Source organism: Camellia sinensis, chromosome 5, assembly GCF_055761805.1.
Source record: "Camellia sinensis isolate YWXY chromosome 5, ASM5576180v1, whole genome shotgun sequence".
NCBI classification, from domain to species: domain Eukaryota; kingdom Viridiplantae; phylum Streptophyta; class Magnoliopsida; order Ericales; family Theaceae; genus Camellia; species Camellia sinensis.
In genome coordinates, this window is record NC_138965.1 from 205,395,906 (window position 1) to 205,415,097 (window position 19,192).

Consider the following 19,192-nt stretch of genomic DNA (forward strand, 5'->3'; position numbering starts at 1 on the left):
TGCATGCAACCATGTCCTTTCCAAGATGATATTGTAAGGGGAGGGTGTGTCGATTACGGTGAACTCCGTTTTTATCTTCTTTGTGCCAGCCTGCACTTCTAAGCTTACTGCTCCCAGTGGCCATATCAGCGTTCCATTGAACCTGACCATTGGGCCGTTGGATTGCTCCATATCGTCTGGGTGAAGGCCAAGCTCTTTGTAACACCTGACATACATGATGCCACAAGAGCTGCCTTGGTCGATCAAGATGCGCTTCACTTGGCATTCCCCAACTTGGAAGGATACTACCAAGGCATCGTTATGTGGATGCTGCACCATCTCAAGATCGACTTCTGTAAAGGACACTACTGGTCCCTGCATTCCTCTGCCCGATGTCTCTTCTCCTCGATTTGGTAGACATGCTGCAAGTGCTTTACCTTTTGGGTTTCCCCCCGAATTTTGTTTTCGTTGACCTTTGAGTGAATTACATTAATTACCCGAGGTCCTCCTGCCTGAGGTTGCTATGCTGGGAGAGGCGGAACTACTGGTGCCTGAGGCAGTCTTGCCTATTCTTCCCTTTGTCTTAGCCTCATCGACAAGGTCTCTTAGATGGCCTTGCCTCACCAGGTCTTCTAAGTGTGTTTTCAGGGCTCTATAACCTTAAGTCATGTGCCCATCTTCATTGTGGTAAGCACAATGTCTGCCAAGGTTTCTTTCTATAAACTCTCCTGGTGCCCTCGTTGGTGCTCTGAAATAGGGTTGGCTCCGAATTTTGTCCAGGACTTTGTGAATCGGGATTCGGAACATAGTTGTAACTGCCTGTGTAGCCCTTGGTCCTATCTCTTGCTTGCTGGATCCATTGTTACCTCGACCTCGCTTCGGCGAGCCGTTTCCTTTTTCTTGCTTTGTCTCCTTCGTCCCTGACGTATCTTCCTCAGCTCTGGCGTACTTCTCAATTCTAACCATGAGCTCCTCCATGCTTTTTTGGCAATGTCTTTGCCAAGGATTTTCGTAGTGGACAGTCGTCTTTTAGGCCATTCTTGAAAGATACGACCGCCACCTCTTGATTGCACTTGGGTATTCGGTTGAACACCTCGTAGTACCTTTTTGCGTAGGCCCTAAGGCCTTCATCCTTACTGATTCTCAGAGCCATCAGTGCGTCCACCCGCAATGGTTGTAGCTTGTTTTTCACGAACCTGGCCACGAACATCTCGGCCAAGCCTTCCCAGGTCTTCACACTTCCCTTCGGCAGTTTATAGAACCAATCTGATGCAATCTCCCCAAAAGACGAGGGGAACACTTTGCAGAGCAACGGCTCGTTCCCACTATATAATGCCATCAAATTTAGGTACAATCCAACGTAAAAGTTGGGGTCCGACTTACCGTCATATATTTGAAACCTCGGCATACTGAATCTCTTTGGAGCCTCGAATTTGTCTAGCTCCACTGAGAATGGTGTTCTCGGCTTATCAGGGGAGGTTACTTCGGCATCGGCGTTTTGTTGCTTCCTCTTGAGGTAATCTCTTGAGTCTTCTTTGGTCCGACCAGGAGCTCGGCTATCTCCTGGCTTCAGTCTTTTAGGTGCACTGCTCTCAACTTCGTTGTGAGCCCTCTCTGACCCTTCTCCATGAGTTGTGTCGAAGCATAGCGCCTGCCCTTGAACATGCCGATGTTCTTTGGGGTCTGCCTCCTTGGTGCGGTGCGTCCTCCGCGATTCTTCCCTCCTTGACTCTCCTCGCCCGACCTCCCTTGAAGGTCGGTGAGAGTGTCTTTCGCTCCTGGTGTGCTGGGGAGCTGCAGGGATTGTTTTTTGCCCTCCCTTCCGGGCATTGGCCGCTGGAATCGGCGTGTCCTGCAGCGGGAATGGTGGCTGCATGACGTTGTTTTGCATCATAAAATTGACCACCGATTACAGGTCTGCCAATTTGTTTGCCATCTCTTTCACCTCTTCGTCCCTCCGCAGGCATCTATCCTTCCATACCTGGAGGTCATCCTCGTTGTAGTACCCGCTCCGATCTAGTCTTGGCACGTCGTCACCCTGGCCGACGTCTTTCCTGCCGTGATTCTGGTTCTAAGTCTCTTCGTTGCGACCATCTCCCTCCATATTAGGATCAGTGTGCTTACCGTTCCCAGCAGGGGTTTCATTCCCAACCTTATCCTTCTGTCCGTCGCTAGCCATCTATTCTCCTTTCTTTCCCACAGACGGCGCCAAATTGTGTTAGTGAATTTTCGACCACACTGCCCAACTCAGTATTCAGCTGGAGAGCACTGGCAGAATAGATGGCACCTGACTAACCTGCAACAGAAAGAGAATACTCCGGCGGTTGTTCGTCCACTCGGGAGCACTCCGACAATCAAGTCAGTATATCTGTCAAAGATAATCAATAATGCTAATCTCACTATTCAGAATATAAATTACGTACCTTAGACCCATCGGGGGTGCCTTTCTTTTATAGTTAACTCAACCCTACTTCCCATAGAAGCCTAACTTCAATGGACTTCTGTTCAGTGTTCATCCTGGACTCTCCAAGAGATAAAGATAAACTCCCTAAGAGTGTTATCCTTATCCATGCTAAAGTCCTTCCTCATTCTAGGACTCTTGTGCCTTATCCGCTTATCTCGGGTTTCGATATCTTCAGAGATAACCTCGACCTAACCGAGATGACTTCGGCATCATAACCTGGACACGTGGCACCTCGACTAACACGTCGGCGTCACCTTGGCCACATGTTGGGACTCAGAAAATATATCTCCACAATCACCATGCTCATTGGCCGTCTCAGCAACTTTTCTTCCATTGCCTTCGAAAGCCAACAATAATTTGTGATTTTCACCAGACAATTTTATTAATTTTGTTCTGATAATCAAAACAAAAATTATCCTCCAAACTATAAAATTGATCATAACTATAAAAAAAAATAGCATAATTAGGGGTGCATATGGTACATCATTTTTAAAGGGGTGTATATTAGAATTTCTTGTTTTTTATATTTTCTAAAAAAATAAAAATAAATAAAGACTTTGAGACTATGTTTTAAAAAAAAAATTAATTTCCACTTTTTCTATTTAAAATTTAATAAAATTGTGTAAACTTACAATTTATTCAACAAATTACCGATTTCCAGGAACTTGGAATTTAACTTATGTTTAGATTCTGAATTTATTCAGAGAAAAAAAAAATTGAAAAGTTATGTGTAAATTCATTTTATATCCTTTTGTTTTTTCTTCTCTTTTTACCACACAAATTCTTAATTTAAACATAATTTTAATATTGCTAAAACAGTTTTTGTTAAGATGCTCCTAATTGGTCATGTAGTCCAGAATTTATGAGAATTGAAATCCTAATCTCACTCTCTCTTCTTTTTTTTCTTTTTTCTTTTTTGTTGTAATAGAAATGTACTTAAAATTAAACTCTTGCTCTTCTAATATGTCATTGTGAATTTTAAGAATCTTATTATTAAAGTTTTAAACATTTGTTAAATATGATGTTTGATAACACAAATCTGGTGTGACAATAGGAGTCGTCTTTGCCATAGTTGACTTTAAGGGATAACACCGTCAATTATGATGTTTTATCTTGACATGTTCAAATTAGGGGTGGGCACGGGTCGGTTACGACCAAGAAACTTTCAATCCGCCATCTGTCCACCAAACTGGCAGATTAGAGAAAATCAATCTGCATCCGTTCGCCAATCCGACAGATGTGGATGAGCTGATTGGCGGATTGGCGGATGGATGCAAATCGGTTTGGCGGTTTAAAATTTTATAAATTTTTAACATAACTCAACTTGTGCACTTTCTATAAAAAAAAATAAATTATAGTCAATGACTTAATAAAGTATTACAATCATTACATGCCTCGTGCAAAGAAAGAAAGTTTGAAACTTTATCCACATATTACAATCACAGCATACCTCATTCACATAAAGTATTATAATCTATGGTTTTTAAAATATAAAAACAATTCAAACCACCAAAATCATGAACAGAGCAATATTAGAGATTGTATGCCTCTGTATTGTTACATCCATATCTGTTTTTGAAAACAAAAACCAACACCAACCAGCATATATAATCTTTTTTATTTATTATTTTTAGAGTTAGATTTAAAAACTAAAATATATAGACAAATAATACATTTATTTTTTTCAATTCAAAAAATATATTTAAGTCGAAAACTCTTTTTCAACATAATATATTCAACAGAATATTTAAATTCTTTTTCAATTGAAAACACAAATAGAATATATAAACAAATTGAAAACACAAAATCTTACAAACTACTAGGAGTGCTCAGGGGTTTAGCTGTTCGGTTGCGGCCAAATGAACCTCAAATCCGTCATCTGTCCAAAACTAGGCGGATTGGAAAAAATCAATCCGCAACCGTCCGCTCGCCATCATGTATCCGTCCAAAATTCGGCGGATCAGCTCGGTTTGGTTTGGTTGGTTTGGGCAGATCGATATATCCGCTGCTCATCCCTAATTAAAACAACATAAGTTGAAACCATACAAAATAGAGTTACATTTTTTTCTTGAGATTCCGTCTCTCTATCCAACCTCACCATACAATATGAAAAAACAAAAAAATCTCAAAAGTCGTCTGACTAAATATATATTAGAATATAGTAGAAATAGAAAATTTTCAAGACGGAAGATCCGGTGCCCCCTCCATCCTCTCTTTCACTTGAAGATGATCAAGAATTAAACAAGTAATATGGACTCTTCCGTCCAATCTATAGAGCATTTATAACTCTCTTTATTTTGAAAATCTACTTCAAATTACCTGGTACAACGTGTCCTTACAGTTTATGAAGCAAAAATAACTTAAATAAGTTTTAAAAAAAAAAATTATTAACAAGTAACCTGAGAGATAATTTTAATTTCTGTTTTTAAACTTGCTAAAAGTTACATCAAACACACTAAATCATAGTAGCTATTAGCTAATATGCTTTTGCCTTCCAACCCTCTTTTATACCTATTCTAATATTTTTGTAGACCATATGGCATGTTATGTACTTTGGCCCCAAAAAATTTGAACTTCCTTTCCAGACCACAAATATGAAGAGCACCATATTTTATTTTTTATTTTTTATTTTTTTGTACAAAATGTATAATTTCATTTCTCATTATCTTGCAACATACAGACTTTCTGCAACTGTTTGTCCGAAGAAAATTTTCTGTCATCATACATAACCCCAGATTCTACATGAGGAACCATTTCTAGTTGAGAACCTCCTACGGTTGAAGCTAGTTATTGGCAGCACAGCTTTGAAAAATGTTCATGCAAATTAGCATCTCCATCTCTGACTAGTTGCATGTTGTTGCCATCACCATCAGTATGTCCGGTTTCCGTTTGAGTAGCAACTTCTTTTGGTGAAGGGCTTCCATCCAATTGTCTTGTAAGATCATCCATGGGCCCTCCTTCGGAGCAAGCACCTGTTTCAGTTGGATTATCTATGCTTGAACATGACGCATGACCTGAATCTGTTTAACCCAAGAAATTTCAACTTCAGTTCCCCAGAAAATGGAAGAAAACGTGGTATAGTGATGGCGGAGGTGGTCATGGTAACCATGTGATGGTGGTGGGGTGCTGTGGTTGTATAGGATGTCTTATTAAGTCTAGAAAATGTTTTCACTTTTTAAAAGTGGAAGACATTTTTCCACCAAAATTAGCTTATTTTTCATTGGCATTCATTTTCCGTCCAACCAAACGCTTGAAAATAAAACTAAAAAAATTAGGAAAACATTTTTCTACCAAAACAAACGAAGTAAAAGAATGGGGAAGAAAATGCCCACCTCCAGGTTGACCTGTTGATTGGATTTCAAAATGGGGCTTCTTTTTTTTTTTTTTTTTTGATAAATAATGATTTTTATTGAAAAAACATCAAGCTGATGCAAGACGAAAAGAAAGAAAGAAAGCATGCCTAATCAATTACATCATCCAAAAAATCTAAGAAAGAAAAAAGATCCAACTCAACTTTACACTCCAACCAACTATACAAGGTAACTAAGAACCGACCCTCCAACCAAGCCACCGAATGCTGGCTGTCCTAGAAAATTCTCCTATTTCTTTCCAGCCAAACCAACCACATCAAACAAAAAGGCACCGAGGCCCACACCCGTCGCCGCCTCTGGTCAACCCAAGCCCCCCTTCAACTCCACAACATATCCACCACCCCCTTTGGCTGCACCCACGAAATCCCAAAAAGAGAACAAGCCAACCCCCAAAGTTGAGAGGTAATAGAACAATGGAGGAATAAATGGTCAACTGACTCCACAGCAACACAACACATGCAACAACGGTTGACTAACACGTGCCCTCGACGAACCAGATTATCAATGATAAGATTACGACCTAAAGCAACCGTCCATAAAAAGAACACCACTTTAGAAACCCAAATACTCCTCCAAGGAAATGCACCACCCACTACCCTCACCAAACTCCGATAAAAAGACCGAACAGAGAACAGACCGTTAGTTCCCGCCACACTCCAAACCAATACGTCTTCCCCCCTACCTGATAGACCCAACCCATATAGGAAACTGAACAACTCCTCCAACTGAACCATTTCCCAATCCTGAACTTCACACCAAAGCTGAATATCCCAAACCACCACCGCTCCACCCCCCAAATAAGACGCAACTGTTGCCTCACGATCCTTTGCAATGCCAAAGGTCAAAGGGAAGCGTACCTCTAACACCATCCCCCCAAACCACCTATCCTTCCAGAATTGAACCTTCTCCCTAGTCCCCAAAGAAAAATGCACCCTCTCCCAAAAACCCCCATTTCCCCTACCATAAGCCCCTCCCATGAGACCCCATTACCTCATCCGATCTCCAATCCCCCGCACCACCCCAAACTTAAAAGCCACCACCCGACACCATAAACGACCCCGCTCTCCAGCAAACCGCCACAACCACTTCCCTAACAACGCTCGATTAAACTCATGTATTCGGTTCTTCCTCTCATAATCTTACAAGGGTTGGAAACCAAAACTCAGTCCGTGTCTCCACTACTAGCTTCTCAACCTTGAAAGATTTTAGCATCTAAAACCAAAATGGAATGAAAATTTAATATGTAAATTAATAGATCAAAATATATGAAAGAAAAAGCAACTGTACATGCATGTGTATTTCACATATTGGTGATGATCTATACGAGTAGTGCAAACTATTTTAATTCTTCTTTTAGTGTTTGATAAGAGAATATACTATTAAGAGCCAAAATAAAAAGATTTTAGTGCAATAAATGAACAAATCATAATAGGGCAAACCCATACTTTATTATTATTAAAGTTCAAGAATACAGTCCCAATGGAGAAAGTTACCTCTTCAAGAATTCATGAAGCACCAACACATTCCCTGACGACGACTACCTTTGGGCAAAATAAAACCCTCTTTGATCACCATGAAAGCATCTCAGAAGATTCCAACAGAAGCCATCAAAAAGAATATTTACAATCCCGATGTGGGATTGTAAGCCTGAGTAAACCTGCATACAACATTGAGCCATGTTCACTCAAAAACAAGAATGAAGATGGCAAAGAAAAATAAAATTAGTAGACTTCTGACAACTGGATGCATCAAAACTAGAATGTTAAATGAGACTAAACAAACACAATAACATCATTTTTGTTTTTCACGCAAAAAACATTTGCTCGAAAAGAGCACCAAGGAGGTGCCAACCGTATGCAATAACTACTTATGTCCAGGTAATTACATATTGCCTTCCCTTCTCTATTTTTGCGCTATGAAGCACTGACATGACTATAGAGGTCACATATAGGTATCTGACACGATGGAGAGAGTTGAACACACTAGGACACACTGTGGCCACGTTACTAACACGCTAAGGCATGTTGGGGTCACGCTAAGGACCATTTTCTAAATATAAAATATATGTATTTACTAAAAGAGCATACTAAGGTTGATGAATTTGATGAAATTAAATATTTGATATAAAATAAGTAAAAATATGATATATAATAAATATATAAAATTTGCACGTGCTCCCAATGTGTCGTGTTGTGCATTTTTTGAAAATTTGTATGCCTGTGTCGTATCACGTATCTGTGTTTGTACTTCTTATATTATGCAGCTAGCTTTTCTCTATAAAATAACCACTCATATCAAATGATAAAAAATTTAAGAAATGACCTTTGGCACCTATTAATTCATTTTTCTTGTCAAAAGACAAGATAAAAGTCCATTCTATAATTTTTACGAAGAAACAACATGACACAACCACATTGGAATCTGCAAATACCGTCCAAGACCTACATATCAAATGTTCTCTTTCAAATTTTTACGTATCTTTTTAATCAACCGACATTTATGGGAAAATTCTGGTTTACCTCTTGACAGCTTTTACCACAGAACAAGGTATTGAAAGCCACTTCTAGATATGTGCGGTCTTTCAAGCATGCCTCATGATCTGTTTCCATGCAACACAAAAATCAGTATGAATCCATAATTTGAGGAAAAAAATCATGGGCAAAATAGGAATCCTTAAAAATTAAACTAAGGCCTCGTTTGGGAACAAGCTATTTTAGTAACTTTTTGGCTTTTTACGAAAAAATGTGCAGAAAAGTAGAGAGGTGATGTGACAACTTTTAGTAATTTTTTGGCTTTTTGGCTAACATAGCCACTCCCCAAACGAGGCCTAAGCATTGACTATTTTACTGGTAGTAATCAAAGTGTCAATTCCCCCTCCAAAACATTCAACTTCAAATTACAATGTGACTTGTGAAAGATAAACTAACAATGGCAATTGATCGAAATACCCGTGAGGGTGTTTATCACGCGAGAATGTCGATTATCCGAAAGTTAGAAAATGGTAAACCTCTAGTACAAAAATCTGTGCAATATTCCAAACCTGCTATCACTTATTTATATACAAATAAGTGACCTTTGGGAATAAGTATAACATCAACAGTCACCAAGGTTCAATCAGAGTTGTGTCTATTGATGTTTGAATTCAAACCCTTAACTAACTAACAGATAGTTTCATTATTCTTGCAGGAAGGTTCTTTAGAATTTCAAGAGAGAGAAGATTGAGTGAAATGAGTCACACCAAATTATGGTGTGGTCACTCTTTATTCCATTATCTCCAACTTGAACACACCATAATAAGATGATAAACCTGAGTTGAGCATTTTTAACCTTGGTACCAAATTTGCCTCATGCCAACTTTCATCTATGAAATTACCTCATAGATCAATGTCTAATCGTGACTTGGCCATACGTGTTCACGTTTTTGCCATCAATCTGACTGCACCCATACGAATGTGTTCTCCCACTGACAACACATTCCAGATGTCTTCAATTCACTATATAACAAGTGAACGACATCAATTTTCAATGATGGGTTCATAGTCCATACCAAATCACCATTGATGACTTCAGCCATACACATTTTCTTGTGTCGACCTACACTGAAATTATTTTTAAGTACTTCCTTTAAGTCCCATTCCTGAAGGTTTTCCTTAACACACCTTATCAATGACTTTTTGCTGATCAAGCAGACAATATCATCTAGTTTGCACGTTGTATATTATGGACTTTACATCTCATGCTAACTATGATATACGTACTTGTCAGTTCCTCTATCTTGTTACCTGACCAAACACATGTTTCCATGCAAGATAGAGTCGCAAAACATCGGTTATCTAGGCGTCCCCAGAGTCATCCAACTATGCTCTTATATAAGTAGCTAAATCACCTAGCTAGGTATTTTTCAATCCCATATTAGCTATATGTTCTCTGAATTTTTCCAGAGACAACCCTTTGGTCATAAGGTCAGCCACCATCTCTTCTAAGGGTATATAGTTGACTTTAATTTCACCTCTCTCCACTATGTCCTGAATATAGTGGTAACTAACATCAATATGTTTTCCCTTAAAGCTATTTGCTCCACTTTTTATTAATGAGATGGCAGACTGATTGCCACAAAGCATACTGACCGGTCTGACAAGTATACCTAATTGTAAACTGTCAACAAATCGTTTTATCCAGACCACATTACTAACGGTTGTGTTGCAAGCTATGTATTCAGCTTCCATAGTATACTTTGCAACACAACTCTGTTTCTTACCTAACCAAGAAACTGTTGTTCTACCAAACAAGAACACATGGCCACTAGTAGATTTTCTATCATCTACATCTCCTGCAAAATCCGTGTCAGTGTATCCTTTTATGTCTAGATCACACAAACCAAAACATAATTTCAAAGTTTTAGTGCCTTTTAAATATCTAAATATTCTTTTAACTGCTTGTCAATGTTCCTTACCTGGATTGGATTGAAACCGACTTACCAATCTGACTGCATGACAGATGTCAGGTCTTATACTTGTCATCGCATACATTAGGCTGCCTACTGCCTGGGCATACGGGACATTTCTCATTTCCTCAATGTCAGACTTAGTTTGAGAACTCATACTTTTACTAAGACTTTGTTCCTTGCAAACAGGCGTACTTAAAGAATTACAGTTATCCATATTAAATCTGTTAAGCACCTTGTCTAGATATTTCTCTTGATCTAGATATAATAATTTTGAATTTTTATCTCTTGAAATTTTGATTCCTAGAACATAGGTTGCAAGACCCATGTCTTTCATTTCAAATCTAGATGCCAAGAAATTTTTTGTTTTTATAATCATATCTGGACAATTTCCTGCTAACAATATGCCATCCACATATAAAGACAATATTGCTAACTTGTCATCATTTTTCCAGATATAAACACAATGATCTAATGGACTTACAACATAGCCCATTTCTAAAATGTCTTGGTGGAATTTCAAGTACCATTGTCTTGAAGATTGTTTAAGTCCATACAGAGATTTCTTCAACTTGTAAACTTTATCCTCGTTAGCTTGATTCTGGAAACCATCAGGTTGCATCATATAAGTTTCCTCTTTTAATTCTCCATTGAGAAAAGCTGTTTTAACATCCAATTGATGCAATTCCAAATCCATCCTGGCTACTACCGCCATTAGAATCCTTATTGAGGCAAATTTTGCAACAGGAGAATATGTATCTACGAAGTCTGTTCCAAGTTGTTGAGCGAATCCCTTGGCTACTAACCTGGCCTTGTATTTCTCCAAATTTCCATCTACTTTGAATTTCTTTCTAAGAACCCATTTGCAACCAATGGCTTTTCTTCCATTCGAAAGATCGGTTAATTCCCAAACATCATTTTTCTTGATCGAGTCAAGTTTTTCATTCATTGCCTCAAGCCATTGTGTAGTATCATTGCTACTCATTGCTTCATTATAACTAGTAGGATCATCTACTAAGTTATTAAGTTCTTCAACTTGAAAAACATAATGATCTTTCAAAACCGTAGGTGGACGTCTTGCTCTCTTACTCCCACTTATCTCAGGATTCGATACAGGTAAAACAACGTCATGTAGTTTGCGTTTACTCCCACTATGAGATGGTTCAGGAAGAATATGTAGACTATGTGATAAAGAATCCTGAGATACTTCAGAGAGCAAGTCAAGTTGATCAATAGGAGTAACAAGATCAGTGGATTCAAGAAAAATAGCATCTCTACTTTCTATTAATCCACGTTCGGGATGGTAAAAACGATAACCACTCCCATTTTCAACATAACCAATAAACTTGCATTCCCAAGTTTTGCTTCCCAATTTATCCCTTAAAGGTTTGGAAATAAGTACATGTGCCTTACAGCCCCAAACTTTGAGATTTTGAACATTAGGTTTAGTTCCATGCCAGCATTCGAAAGGAGTTAGAAGTTTGGCTTTTGTTTCGACTCTATTTAATATGTACGCAGCGGTGGACAAGGCTTCCCCCCAAAAATGAATAGGAAGATCAGCACGAGCCATCATAGACCTTGTCATTTCTATGAGAGTACGATTTCGTCTTTCTGCGACCCCATTTTGTTGTGGTGTGTATGGCATTGTAAACAAATGTTTTATGCCATTGTCCTTGCAAAAAGAATCCATAGCTTCATATTCACCACCTCTATCATTATTCAAGTGTTTAATGGACCGACCAAGTTGCTTTTCTACCTCTAATTTATATTCCTTAAACTTGTCAAGTGCTTCTGATTTGTGTTTAAGAAGGTAGATATGTCCATATCTTGAATAATCATCAGTGAAAGTAATAAAGTATTCCTTGCCTTCGATGAGTTTTAGTTCTTAAAGAGCCATAAATGTCCGAATGAATTATTTCAAGTAATTCCGATAATTTTCAATGTTTAAAAAATGTCTTGCTAGTCATTTTACCTTTGATACATGGTTCACATATATCAAAATCATCATAACATACTTTAGACAATAAATCACTTTTAAACATTCGAGACATTTTATTTTTATTAATGTGACCTAACCTTAAATGCCATGAATAAGAACTATTACTAGTAGAAACATGAAAATAATCAGAAATACATACTTTATTATCAATAGGAAGAGAGTACATGTCATTCACTCTTACACCTTTCACTAATACACTTCTTTTCTTAATCAATACTGTGTTAAACCTAAAATTAATCTCAAAACCTTTTTGAGTTAACACCGGAACTGAAATTAAATTTCACCGAATGTTGGGTACATAAAGCATATGATGAAGCACAATAGAAGTTTCATCAATAGAGAACTGACAATTGCCGATGCCCAAAACACCACTATAGGAGTTGTTGCCCATGTAGATTCTATGTTCACTAACCTTCTTTTCAGTAAAATCCACGAGCATGTCTTTATTTTGCACAATATGTCTAGTTGCAGCAGAATCAATCCACCATGAATTTGTTGAAGGCTCAAGCACCATTGCTTCAGAAATTGTCATGGCAACAGGATTATTATTCTTTTTCTGCTTCTTCTGAGGGCAATTGGCTTTGATATGACTTTTTTGACCGCACTTGTAACATGGACCTATCTAATGCTTGTGATATTGTTGCTTCTGCCATTCTTGCGGTTTCTTCCATTCTTTCTGAAATCCCTTCTTCCATTTTTTCTTGAAAAAAGTAGTCTTTTTCTTGTTGAATGGTGTGTGGGTATTATTCTGTGGTTGTGGTAAAGATTGTGCCATCAACAAGTTAGAAGACAATCCTTCTTTACGCCTACGCTTCATTCTTTCTTCTTCCAAAACTAAGAGTACAGGCAATGTTACCATTGAAATCTCTCGTCCACTATGAGTTAGAGATGTGATAACATGATCCCAAGACAATGGAAGACTATTAAGTATGGTTGTTACTTGCATCTTGTCCGACAAAGAATGACCAGCGTTGGATAATTCTTTAGCAATTAATTCCATTTGATTAACATGATCACCAACACTATCATTATCACTCATACGAGTGTTATTATATTTGTCCAAGAGCAATTGAATTTGAGTATCCGATCGAACTCCATACTTACTTTCTTGTGCTTCAAAGAGCAGAATAATATTATCTTTCATATTATGTAACATAGTTGCCTTTGCCATTGCATCATCTTCTATCCATTTATTTTGAAACCAATTAGAGTCATCATCTGGTTTAGAAATGGATAAAGTATGTAATGTTTTTTCATGTGTAAGAAGAAAAGAAATGTGGCGTTTCCATGCTCAGAAATTATTTCCATTAAGCATTTCGATCCTGGAAGAATCCATGGTATTTTTAATAGCCATATGAAAAAAAAAATGTGTTACTATGTAAATTCAAATATGAATATTACAATACTAAACTTTAAAAAAAAAAAAAAAAAAACAACAACAACAACAACAATAAGGAAAAGCCTTGTAGTTGTTGAATCAGACCCTGTGATCAAAATGATGTGAAGGAATAAAACGGTACTGTTGCCTTGGGTAAGAAGAACGATGAAAACCCAATGGCCTAGTAAACCCAATACTTTGCTTATGAGTATTGTAATAATAGTTACGAGCCCAAGGAACACAATGGTGCCTTTTAAACAATGTGTCGTTGGATGTTTTCCTTGGTAACACCCTTGGATAGCCTCCTCCTCGAATTTTGTTTTCAGAAAATTTAGTACAACGATCCACGGAAAAATTCTTAGAAGAAATCTGAAAATTTTGGCTTTTGAATGACTGAAAATGGCCTTGTAATAAGCGAGAACGAGCCAAAAAACCGATTGGACCAGGCTGCTGTCGATCTAAGTACTGTGCTGGACTCGTTTGGCTCGGCTGAGGCTGAACCGGCGTGAACCGCTGGTCAACGTGTAGGTCAGCACGCTGGTCGGGCGAGGCAGACGGACGCGGGTCTGGGCGCGGTGCGTGGGGCGTTGGGGCGACGCGCGGATCTAGACACCCGCTAGGCTGCAGCGTTAGGCTGCTGGGCTGGTCTGCGCACTGGGCAGGCTGTATTTCTGGGCCGCTGGGCTGCTGAGGCACGCCTGTGGCTGTGGGCTGCGCCTAGGCTTTTGAGCTGAATAAAATTCTTTTTAATTTTGCAACCCAAAGGAATTGATTTCCTTACAGTGAGTCTTATTTTTGGGCCTTTTCTTTGAATTTTTTAATTCAACCCAAAATTTTGAATTTCCAGAATTGAATCTTCAACGGTATTGTTGCACAGGTTGTCTTCTCCGGTGACGGGAGTCGGCAACCACACACTGAAAATCAAACTTTGTGGATCAAATTTTTGTCGTTTTTCACAACGAATTTCACCGTTGTGATCAAAATTCTGTGAAGAACAAGATGGTGCCAATTTGGAGACCCATTTTGAACCGAAAAATATTTTATAAAATTTCTTCCAACGGTGCAATTCGACTTCACTTTCGGCAAGGTTCGGAACAATAGCACCACCAACAGTTATTTTCTTTGGATAGTTTCTAGGAATACGACACGTTGGTGATGATTAAATAAACAAACGGAATTCACCAATGTCGAAGATTGATAATCAATAATTTTATGAATTTTCGGCAAAAAGAGTTCGGAAACTTTTCTTTCTTCCGGACTATATTTTGACATTTGCGATAATGTGTAAACCCACTCTGATACCACTGAAAGATAAACTAACAATGGCAATTGATCGAAATACCCGTGAGGGTGTTTATCATGCGAGAATGTCGATTATCCGAAAGTTAGAAAATGGTAAACTTCTAGTACAAAAGTCTGTGTAATATTCCAAACATGCTATCACTTATTTATATACAAATAAGTGACCTTTGGGAATAGGTATAACATCAACAGTCACCAAGGTTCAATCAGAGTTGTGTCTATTGATGTTTGAATTCAAACCATTAACTAACTAACAGATAGTTTCATTATTCTTGCGGGAAGGTTCTTTAGAATTTCAAGAGAGAGAAGATTGAGTGAAGTGAGTCACACCAAATTATGGTGTGGTCACTTTTTATTCCATCAACTTGCCCATCACATAAAATATTTTGAAACCATGTACAGGCATTGAAAACATGTTAAGCTCAAAATAATCTAGTACGAGTAAGGAGGAGAAAATTACATTTATGTTTACACTGTGTACACTTCAATGCATCGGGTGGTTGCAAAGCCTCTTTATCATCAACCAAATCACCACAATTCTGACACGTGCATTGTGAGCAATACTAATTGCCTTCAGGGAGCTTCTGAAGGAAACAAAATTGGAAAAATTCAATTACAATATCCAAGGCAACATTAAACTCCACAACAAAAACAGCAACAACAAAATCCCAAATAAAGCATAGAAAATGTATTAAACACAAGGTATAAGTGGATGAAACTGTAGGACTACCACGCTGAATTTTATTAAAAGCATCATAAATGCATATCTTTGCCATGCCATACAAGGAAATGCAAGAGAGTGAGGGGAGTGTGCTTCTCAAAATGGGCAAATGTATAGATCCGAAACAAAGAAATATTCAGGAGAACAATGATAATTTGATTCCCTTCCTCCCAGAAACATCCATGGTTGTTGAAATCAGGATTCCCCACAGGATTGGTGAGAGGGTGTCATGGATCAGATCGAGAATCGTAAGATTCTATTTTCTATTAAAAATAAGGAAAAACCACAACAAGGATGATCCTTATTAAAAATAAGGAGAAAAATCACAAACCCAACGATCCAGCCATAACAACGATTCTATAATGATTTGGATCATTTTGGCAATTTAGGGATCTTACAATCCGGATTGCAATTTTGATAACCATGGAAACACCATACGAGTAATTCTGGACCAATCAATTCAATGCAGAATGCAAGAACAACATGTGCTTATGAAACAAAAGATATAAAAACGACACTATTGAACGAGCGAATGAAAAATTATAGCCCTAGACATACACAAGAATATTTGAGTTTTTCAAATCAAATAAATCTCAAACTATTAAGAGCATAAGAACTTTGTTCTGCAAACTACACTGTAACTATACAAAAACTCAAATAAAACGAATGTGAAAGTCTTGAAGCACAAAACCAAAGATTAACTTACCTCATAGTCTAGTAAATCATTTATCCGATTTTGAGAAGACATGAACATCTCCATATGTTCATCATCTTCATCGTCTTCTATAACCAAATCATCCATCATAGACATCACACTTGGTGGCATGTCTTTGGCCGCTCCTTTTTATAAGTGTGAATATATTCCTTCAACTTGTCAGGCAACGATGTGGGATGGCTATACACAACACACAAAACTTGCTACCAAACGACATCGTCTTCTCACCTCCGCTTTGAAGTCTCCAGTCCCACATCGCTAAAGCAACTAATATCAAGCCCCTCAGACCTTATAAAACAAACTTGCTACCAATTGACGTCATCTTCTCACCTCCATTTTGAAGTCTCCAGTCCCACATCGCTACAGCAACTAACATCAAGCCCCTCAGCCCTTATAAAACAAACTTGCTACCAAGCGATGTCGTCTTCTCACCTCCGCTTTGAAGTCTCCAGTCCCACATCGCTAAAGTAACTAACTTCAAGCCCCTCAGACCTTATAAAACTAGTGATCTAACAAAAAAAAACAAATATCTAACCAGCCTTATAATAATATATATATTATATATATACTATTATTTTTATTATTATATATTATCATATGTTAGAAAGAAAGTAAAAAAATTGTTGCAATTATGTGAGGGTATTTTTTAGTTAGATTAGGACTATATATAGGCATTTCTAGGGCAACAAAATAGAACTCCCATATTGTATTGAAATTACTACATTGCCCATTGATTTTTTCCCTTTTTTCTTCTTTTTCTTTTTTCATCTAATGTGTCTAACACTAACACAACACAACACTACAACCATATAAAAACTCAGATTAAATGAATGTAAAAGTCTTGAAGCACAAGACTAAAGATTAACTTATTTCACAAAAGAAACGTTCCATCAAACCTCATAGTCTGATAAATCGCTTGTATGATTTTTAGAAGACATGAACATCTCCATATCCTCATTGTCTTCTATGACCAAATCATCCATCATTGGTGGAACTAAGACTACTATGTGGGAGGAATAGTCACCTTATGAGTTAAGTTGGGATTATATATAGGTATTTTAGGGAAACAAAATTGAACTCACATATTCTATTGAAATCACTACATTGCTCATTGATTTTTTTACCTTTTTTTCTTTCTCTTTCTCTTTTCATCTAAGAACGGATACTTTTAAAAAGGTAAACGTGTTGTGTCCTTCACCACACTACACTCGTCGGACACTTCCTAACACTTCAACACACATGAAACACATTAAAATTTTAAATAAACTAACTTGGAATAAAATTATATTTATTCTCCTCCTTTAGACTTTAAAAGTTACTATATGTGTCTTAAATATCCATATATATGACATATAATAATTATTCATCCTTATAGAAGATATAAAATAAATATATAAAATTATATATTTTGCACGTGTCTCCCACGTGTTATGTCTTACATTTTTTGGGAATTTTTCAGTCAACGTGGTAGTTTCATATCAAGTATATGTGTTTGTGCTTCTTAGCTTTTTATTTTTTATTTCGGTTGACTTGTAAAAAAACTTTGCGAGGATCAATATGCATAGTAACAGACCATGATTCCTCTTTCTAGTTACATTAATCAGTTCTTCTCCTATGTTTAAGAAGTGAAAGGATCTCCGCCACTATTTCATAGACAAAAGGGAGCATAGATGCCATAAATATTCCTTTGGTTAGTATCCTATTTTGCAAGAGAGTGATTGACAGGATTTGGTTTTATCACAAAATGGAGACACTAACGCACCAAATCCTTCAAAACTTGGGCGTAAACAACCTGAGGATATAATTTGATAAATATAGTTATATAATTTTTATCTTGTCATCAAGCCACATCAGAGTAACACTAATACATCATGGTTTGAAACCAAGAGCACATCAACATTTTTCAATATCGCATTGACCCAAAACACAAAAACACTTAATTGAAGAAAGACTATACCCTTTGAAGTCCTTGCTGATCTGATGGCATCCAAGTCCGCTGCAACGATCGCCACCGTGCCACCAATGCAAACCCAGTTTGAATTCCAATGAAACCCACAACATTGTGCCTCTTCTGATCCCCATTGGGCACCCCACCATCTTCATTTCCACCTTAGGCTTACCATTTCTACATTTATATCCCCAAACTTTGCCTCGAAACAGTGACGAAGACGAAGACAAAACCAGTGAGTCCGATCACGAAACAGAGAATCATGATTCAAAAAAAAAAACCTAGAAAGAAGGTTTGTGGTTCTGAGATTAGGGTATGGAATGGAATGGAAAATTACTTGGGTGATTGCGATGAAAGGCATTCGTGGCATATTGAGAGAGAAACAATCGATATTCAATAGATCAGAGAGAGAAACAATCAATGTTCTAACGATCACAAGGTGATTTGAAGTTTCAAGCTAAGCTTTCGTTTTCTAGTAGTTATTATTGTTAACTTCTTTATAAGTTGGAGAATTCTATCCTACAGCCACACGCCCTTACCACCACATGCACTCTTAGGCCTAGTTGGGCAGCAAATTATTTTGGGAGACTTATTTATAAGTCCTATTTTGGACATTTATGCTATGTTAAGTTCTGTATAATTTCTTATAGAGTTTCAAGTCCTATTTAGATAGGAATGTATTTCACAATATCCTATTTGCGAAACGTAACGTGACATGTTACGTTACGTTTATGTAGGTGTCACGTTACGTTATGTTTATATAGGTGTCATGTCACGTTACGTTTATGTAATGTCCCATCTGATATGGTCACGTTACGTTACATTTATGTAGGTGTCACGTTACGTTTCGCAAACTTAATATATGGTAACA

General features: G+C 37.5%; 1 long non-coding RNA gene across 1 annotated transcript; it reads right to left on the reverse strand.

Moving 5' to 3' along the window:
- Positions 1–5,034: 5,034 nt before the first annotated feature.
- On the reverse strand, positions 5,035–18,857 carry LOC145791156 (uncharacterized). Its single transcript, XR_014330920.1, has 4 exons — positions 18,331–18,857; positions 15,398–15,521; positions 7,308–7,471; positions 5,035–5,463 (listed from the first exon to the last, which is right to left on the reverse strand). It is a non-coding gene; the product is annotated as an uncharacterized LOC145791156 (long non-coding RNA).
- Between the last annotated feature and the right edge of the window lie 335 nt (positions 18,858–19,192).